Source organism: Chiloscyllium plagiosum, unplaced genomic scaffold (genome assembly GCF_037043375.1).
Source record: "Chiloscyllium plagiosum isolate Xiang-an unplaced genomic scaffold, Cpla_swu_hap1 HiC_scaffold_5, whole genome shotgun sequence".
In the NCBI taxonomy this organism is placed as follows: Eukaryota; Metazoa; Chordata; class Chondrichthyes; order Orectolobiformes; family Hemiscylliidae; genus Chiloscyllium; species Chiloscyllium plagiosum.
This window is the reverse complement of record NW_028270143.1, coordinates 125,815,381-125,821,380: the sequence shown is the minus strand read 5'-3', so window position 1 is coordinate 125,821,380 and position 6,000 is coordinate 125,815,381. Positions and strand designations below refer to the sequence as shown.

General features: G+C 46.1%; 1 protein-coding gene across 2 annotated transcripts in view; it reads left to right on the top strand.

Moving 5' to 3' along the window:
- Positions 1 to 6,000, top strand: part of cyldl (cylindromatosis (turban tumor syndrome), like) — a 39,328-nt gene continuing 33,328 nt past the window's right edge. For both annotated transcript variants that reach the window (XM_087987636.1, XM_087987637.1), the window contains exon 1: positions 1 to 175. The gene's annotated coding sequence lies outside the window, so the exon portion shown is untranslated. The remainder of the gene's footprint in view (positions 176 to 6,000) is intronic.

Sequence of the window (6,000 nt, the reverse complement as noted above, 5' to 3'; positions counted from 1 at the left end):
AGTAAACTGCAGGAGAGAGAGAGAGAGAAAGAGAAAGAGAAAAGCTCTGAAGCAGGAAGAGTGGTTTCAGCAGCATTAGGACTGAGTCAGTCCCTCCCTGCAGTATCCAGGAGGGATACATTGTATCACAGAAGCTGAAGTGAAACATTGAGGAGCAGCTGAGCCCCTGGACCAGGTAAATGCACCAATGTTTTTGTTTCCCGTAAACAGCGTTTAAACAGCTCATCTCGCCGCGAATGAGAACATTAAATCCCTGCAAACTCTCAGTAAGGGTTGACAGCATCTGTGTGCAGGGAGAAAGCTAGTTAAAACGCCGAGTTCAGCCCTACTCTGGGCAAGTCAAACCAGATTCAAAAATTCAATGTTACTTTCAGTTCCGTTTCAGATCTTTGAACCTGTGTGGGATGTAGGAATTGATCGAAGTCCGTGGCTTGGACTAGATTGTCTGTCTGAAAGACAGCAGGTTGTGTAAATCTAGGAGCTATTTCTACAAAAGTAAAGGGGCGCTTAGTTAATCTTTTCTTTTAAAATTCCAGCAATGACAGAGGGAATTTTATAATAGATGTTGCAAAGAGCCAGCAAGGGGCACCATGTGATTCCAGGTGCTTGTATTTAACCTTTTTATTACACTGAACGGAGTTGCATTAATGTAGCGCCTTTCACTTCCAGATGGCCCCAAGGACCAGTCAGTTGTTGTTTTTGTTGTTGTAAGTGTAATTACTCTTGCAATGTGTAAAACCTGCCAAATTCTGCATAATGTGGAGATGCTGGTGTTGGACAATGCCAGAAGTCAGACAACAGCAGGCTATAGTGCATCAGGTTTATATGAAATCACAAGCTTTCGGACTGCTATAGTGAGAGGCTGAACAGGCTAGGGCTGTTTTTCCTGGAGCATCAGGCACTGAGAGGTGATCTTATCGAAGCTTATAAAATCATGAGGGGCATGGATAAGGTAAATAGACAAGGACCTTTCCCCAGGATGGGGGAAGTCCAGAGCTAGAGGGCATAGATTTAGGGTGAGAGGGGAAAGATTTAAAAGGGATCTATGGGGCAACTTTTTCATGCAGAGGGTGGTACGTGTATGGAATGAGCTGCCAGAAGAAGTGATGGAGGCTGGTACAATTGCAACATTTAAAAGGCATCTGGATGGGTATATGAATAGGGTTTAGAGGGATATGGGCCAAGTGCTGGTAAATGGGACTAGATTAGGTTGGGATATCTGGTTGGCAGGGTCTGTTTCTGTGCTGTATGTCTCTGTGCTCCTTCGGAATGGGCAGTGCTCTGAAAGCTTGTGATTTCAAATAAACCTATTGGACTATAACCTGGTGTTGTGTGACTTGTGGCCAAATTTGGCCCAGCAAGTTTCAAGTGTAAAGGTACCCTGATCATGACCAGATGCTTTTTGTATTTGCCAGGAGATTGCTCTTGTTTTTTTTCAGCACTGTGCTGTGGGATCCTCTCTGTGCTCCCATTGGTTAGGCCACAGCTGGAGCAGGGTGTGCTGCTCTGGTCCCTACGCTCTCTGAAGGATGTGACTGTACTGCAGGGAGTGCAGAGGAGGTTCACCAGGGTATTGCCTGGGATAGGAGCATTTCAGTGATGAAGAGAAGCTGAATAAGGCATAACTTTTTTAAAGTGAAAGGCAAGGGGTTTAGAGTGGATTATGAGGAAAACTGTTTTCACCCAGAGGGTGTCGTGGGAATTGGGAATGCATGGCCTGGGAGAGAAGTTGAGGCAGGAAACCTCACAACCTTTAAAATGTATTTGGATGGGCACTACGTGAGGCCATGGCCTAGTGGTATTATCGGTAGGGTATTAATCTAGAGAACGGTGTGAGGATCCAGGGCTGAATCCCACTGCAGCAAATGGCGGAATTGGAATTTAATCAAAATCTGAAATTAAGACTCTAATGATGACCATCTATGTTCTAAACAGAGACTTTTTCCCAGGGTGGAAATGTCTCTCATGAGGGGGCATAATTTTAAGGTAGTCTGAGGAAGGTTCTTTACACAGAGAGTGGTGAGTGTGTGGAATGCACTGCCAGCAGTGGGAGTAGAGTCAGATACATTAGGGACATTTAAGTGACTCTTGGATAAGCACGTGGAAGATAGGACAATGAAGGGTATGTAGGTCAGTCTGACCTTAGAGTAGGATATAAGGCCGGCACAACATTGAGGGCCGAAGGGCTTGTACTGTGCTGTACTGTTCTATGTTCTATGAATCTGTTGCCAATTGCTGCAAAAGCCCTAATGTCGCTAATGTCCTTCAGGGAAGGAAACTGCCATCCTTACCTGGTCTGGCCTCCATGTGACTCCAGACCCACAGCAATGTGGTTGATACTCAACTCTCAGTTAAGGATTGGCAACAAAGACTGGCCCAGCCAGTGAGGCCTTTATCCCGTGGATGAATTAAAATAAAAATCTCAAAATGCCTTAACGTTCAAGGCTAAGGGCCTAGTGCAGGAAGGGGGGACTAATGTAGATAGGTGGGTGCAGACTTGATGGGCTGAAGGCACACAACACAGAAGAGGCCCTATGTGACTCCTGACTGGGCCTCACATTTAATGTTTTAGCATAAAGATGGCGCCTTGGACTCTGCCCCTCAGAACTGCACTGGGAGTGTCGGCCTAGTCTGCCCAGCGCCATTTTGAATAGTTCTAAGGATTAACAAAAACTGTAAGAGAGAGTCCATCAGTCAGCTCATCATCATTACTGATGTCTGTGCTGCCGTCTACACCAACCAACGTCGAGGTGCCCACACTTTGGGTGCCATTGGGCTGATTCTCCTCCATCTCTGCCTCGCCGCTTGTGCCAGTGTCAGAACCGTGTCTCTTGCCGCTGGGCCCATCTCCGCGGTATTGCCGTGAGACCCTTCATCCGCTGCCGCCAGACCCAACTGACAACAAAGTCCCCAATCCTCAGGTGCCATCTTACCCCGCTGGGCACACCTCAGCTGATGTAGCAGCTGCCAATTCCAGTGCCAGGTCCCTTGCCCGGCCTGGATAGGTAAAGAGGTGTCCCCTCACCGCTGGGATTCCTCATGGCTGCCATCTGGCACAGGAGCCCTGCTGTGCTGCCATCTTGATGATGTGAACGTCTACAACCCTGTGGTGTTTGGTCAAATAATTTCCCTTGAGTGTTTATCAAATCTGACCTAATTACATGTGCTTGGGTTTGAGAAGGAGTATGTCATTGCTCCTGGTCGCTGGTATCTGACAGTCCCCAACGTGCTGTTATAGTTTAGGTCTCAGTATCACCACATGGCAGCAAGAAGGACGCAGAACACTCAATTAGAGAGAGGCTCCCACCCTGAACCACTAAAACACTCTCTGTGAGGCTGATTGAGCTCTTGTACTGCATCAGCACTTTCTATTTTTACAGCTGGATAATACTCTGACTGACTGAAGCCTTAACTGTTTACAAGTGGCCCAGTGCAGCCGCAACAACCACCTACATTCATATAGCACCTTTTTTAATAGAGGAAAATGTCAGAAGCTGCTTCAGTTCCCTAGTTGCCTCCTTGAGAAGGTGGGGTGAGCTGCCTTCTTGAACTGCCACAGTCCACCTGCTGTAGGTTGGCCCACAATGCCCTTGGGGAGGGAATTCCAGGATTTTGACACAGCGACAGTGAAGGAATTGTGATATGTCCTTCGAGATGGAAGTGGTCATGGGTTTGGAAAGTGCTGTCTGAGGATTTTTGGTGAATTTCTGAGGTGCTTCCTGTAGACAGTACCGACTGCTGCTACTGAGCGTCAGTGGTGAAGAGAGTGGATGTTTGTGAATGTGGTGCCAATCAAGTGGGCTACTTTTTCCTGAATAGTGTCAAGCTTCTTGCGTGTTGTTGGAGTTGCACCCATCCAGGCAAGTGGGGAATATTCTATCACAACCCTGACTTGTGCCTCGGAGATGATGGGGAGTCAAGAGGTGAGTTACTCACTACAGTATTCCTAGCCTCTGACCTGCTCTTGTAGCCACTGTGTTTATGTGGTGAGTCCAGTTCAGTTTCTGGTCAATGCTAACCCTCAGGATGTTGGTAGGAAGATGACAGAGAGACGGTACAATATAAAGTGCACTAGTTTCACAGGAATGCAGGAGCAGAGGGACATGGGTGTATACGTGCGTTAGTCATTTAAGGTGGTAAGAGAGCAGTGAATAAAGCAGACACTATCTCAGGCTTTATTAATAGGACCATTGAGTACAAGAGCATGGGGCTGACTTTGGTTGAATCCATTTGGGTGGAAATTAGTAATTCCAAGTAGTAAAACGATCACTGATAGGTGTAGTCTATAGGCCATCAAATAACAACATCACATTGGGACAGGCAATAAACCAAGAAGTAACTAATGCCTGTAAAATTGGTAAGGCTATTATCATGGAGACGTTTAATCAACATGTCGATTGGTTGAACTAGCTCGGTCAGGGCAGCCTTGAGGAGGAGATCGTTCAGTATGTCTGCAATAGTTTTCTTGGCCAACAGGTAATGGAGCCAGCGAGATAGCAGGCTATCCTAGATCCGGTCCTGTGTAATGAGACCGGAATAATTACTGACCTCACAGTCAGGGATCCTCTTGGAAGGAGTGATCCCAGTACGGTGGAGTTTAAGATACACCTGGATGGTGTGAAGATAAAATCCAATCCCAGGGTCCTGTGCTTGAATAAAGGGGGACTATGACAGAATGAGGGAGGACCTGGCTAAAGTAGACTGGAAACAGAAACTTTATGGTGGGACTCTTGATGAGCAGTGGAGGACCATCAAAGCAATTTTTTAAAGTGCTCAGCGAAAGGATATTCCTGTGAGAAGGAAGGACAGGAAGGGGAGGGATAACCTGCCGTTGGTGTCTAAGGAAATAAGGCAGGCTATCAAAGTGAAAGAGAAGGCAGACAAAGTGGCCAAAAACAGCAGGAATCTAGAAGATTGGGAAAACTTTAAAGATCAACAGAAAGCCACAAAAAGAGGGATTAAAAGTAAGAGTTTTTTCTCATACTCTATCACAAAATATAAAGACAGATCGCAAAAGTTTCTATAAATATATAAAACGAAGAAGAGTGAATAAAGTAAATGTTGGTCCGTTAGAGGATGAGAAGGGGTGCTTCGTTATGGGAATATGATGAAATGGCTGAGGCATTGACCAGGTATTTTGCATCGATCTTAACAGTGGAGGATACTGTTAACATGCCAGGGAGTGACAAAGAGACAACGGTAGGTGAGGACCTAAAAACAATCATTAGTATGCAAGAGGTAGTGTTGGGCAAGCTAATGGAGCTAAGGATAGACCAGTCTCCTGCCCCTGATGGAATGTGTCCCAGGATACTAAAAGAGATGGCGGGAGAAAGAGATGGTGCACTGGTGGTAATTTTCCAAAATTCACTGGACACTGGGACAGTCCCAGCAGATTGGAAAACAGCAAATGTGACACCACTGTTAAAAAAAGGGAGGTAGAAAAAAAGATGGTGAATTACAGACCAGTTAGCTTAACATCTGTCGTGGGGAAGTCTATTATCAACGGAAAAATAGCAGGGCATCTCCAAAGAAATTGTCCCATTGTACAGACACAGCGTGGGTTCATGAAGGGCAGGTCCTGCTTCACAAATCTTTTGGAATTCTATGAAGACGTTTCAAGCAAGGTGGACAATGGGGATCCAGTGGATGTGGTGTACCTAGATTTCCAAAAGGCCTTTGACAAGGTGTTGCACGTGAGGCTGCTGCATGAGATAAGGATGCATAGTGTTAGGGGTGGAGTATTAGCGTGGATAGAGGAATGGTTGACTGACAGGAAGCAAAGAGTGGGGATAAATGAGTGCTATTTTGGCTGGCAATCAGTGACTAGTGGTGTGCCCCAAGGATCAGTGTTGGGACTGCAATTATTCACAACTTACATGGATTTGGAGTTGGGGATAAAGTGTCACCTGCAAACTTTGACACCGTACACTAAGGTGAGTGGCAGAGCAATGTGTGCAGAGGAACATAGATACATTGCGTGAGTGGGCAAAGGTCTGGCAG